Source organism: Bison bison, unplaced genomic scaffold (genome assembly GCF_000754665.1).
Source record: "Bison bison bison isolate TAMUID 2011002044 unplaced genomic scaffold, Bison_UMD1.0 scf7180017864265, whole genome shotgun sequence".
Classification (NCBI taxonomy): Eukaryota; Metazoa; Chordata; class Mammalia; order Artiodactyla; family Bovidae; genus Bison; species Bison bison.
In genome coordinates, this window is record NW_011494837.1 from 75,938 (window position 1) to 76,983 (window position 1,046).

Genomic DNA, 1,046 nt, shown 5'->3' on the forward strand with positions numbered 1-1,046 from the left:
ATTTGTTCTAGCTCTGTGAAAAATACCGTTGGTAGCTTGATTGGGATTGCATTGAATCTGTAGATTGCTTTGGGTAGTATACTCATTTTCACTATATTGATTCTTCCAATCCAGGAACATGGTATATTTCTCCATCTATTAGTGTTCTTTTTGATTTCTTTCATCAGTGTTTTATAGTTTTCTATATATAGTCTTTAGTTTCTTTAGGTAGATATATTCCTAAGTATTTTATTCTTTTCATTGCAATGGTGAATGGAATTTTTTCTTTAATTTCTCTTTCTATTTTCTCATTGTTAGTGTATAGGAATGCAAGGGATTTCTGTGTGTTGATTTTATATCATGCAACTTTACTGTATTCATTGATTAGCTCTAGTAATTTTCTGGTGGAGTCTTTAGGGTTTTCTATGTAGAGGATCATGTCATCTGCAAACAGTGAGTTTTACTTCTTCTTTTCCAATTTGGATTCCTTTTATTTATTTTTCTGCTCTGATTGCTGTGGCCAAGTAGTGGGGTTTTTTATTAACTCACACTGCTATAATCAAATATCATAGATTTTTGGCCTTATAACACAGACATTTATTTTTTACATTCTGAGGTTTGAAAGTCTGAGTCCAAGGGTCCAACAAACACTGTACTGGTGAGAACTTGCTTTCTAGCTGGCAAACAGCTGCCTTCTCATATGGTCTTTCCTAGCTGAGTACACCTGAAGAGAAAGCTAGCTCTCTTGTCTCTCTCTCTTCGTGTAAGGGGACTAATCCCTTCATGAAAAGCCTTACCTTTATGACCTCAGTTAGTTCAGTCACTCAGTCGTGTCTGACTCTTTACAACCCCATGAATTGCAGCACACCAGGCTTCCCTGTCCAGCACCAAATCCCAGAGCTTGCTCAAACTCATGTCCATCAAGTCAGTGATGCCATCAAACCATGTCATCCTCTGTCATCCCCTTCTCCTCCTGCCTTCAATCTTTCCCAGCATCAGGGTCTTTTCCAAGAAGTCAGTTCTTCACATCAGGTGGCCAAAGTATTGGAGTTTCAGCTTCAGCATCA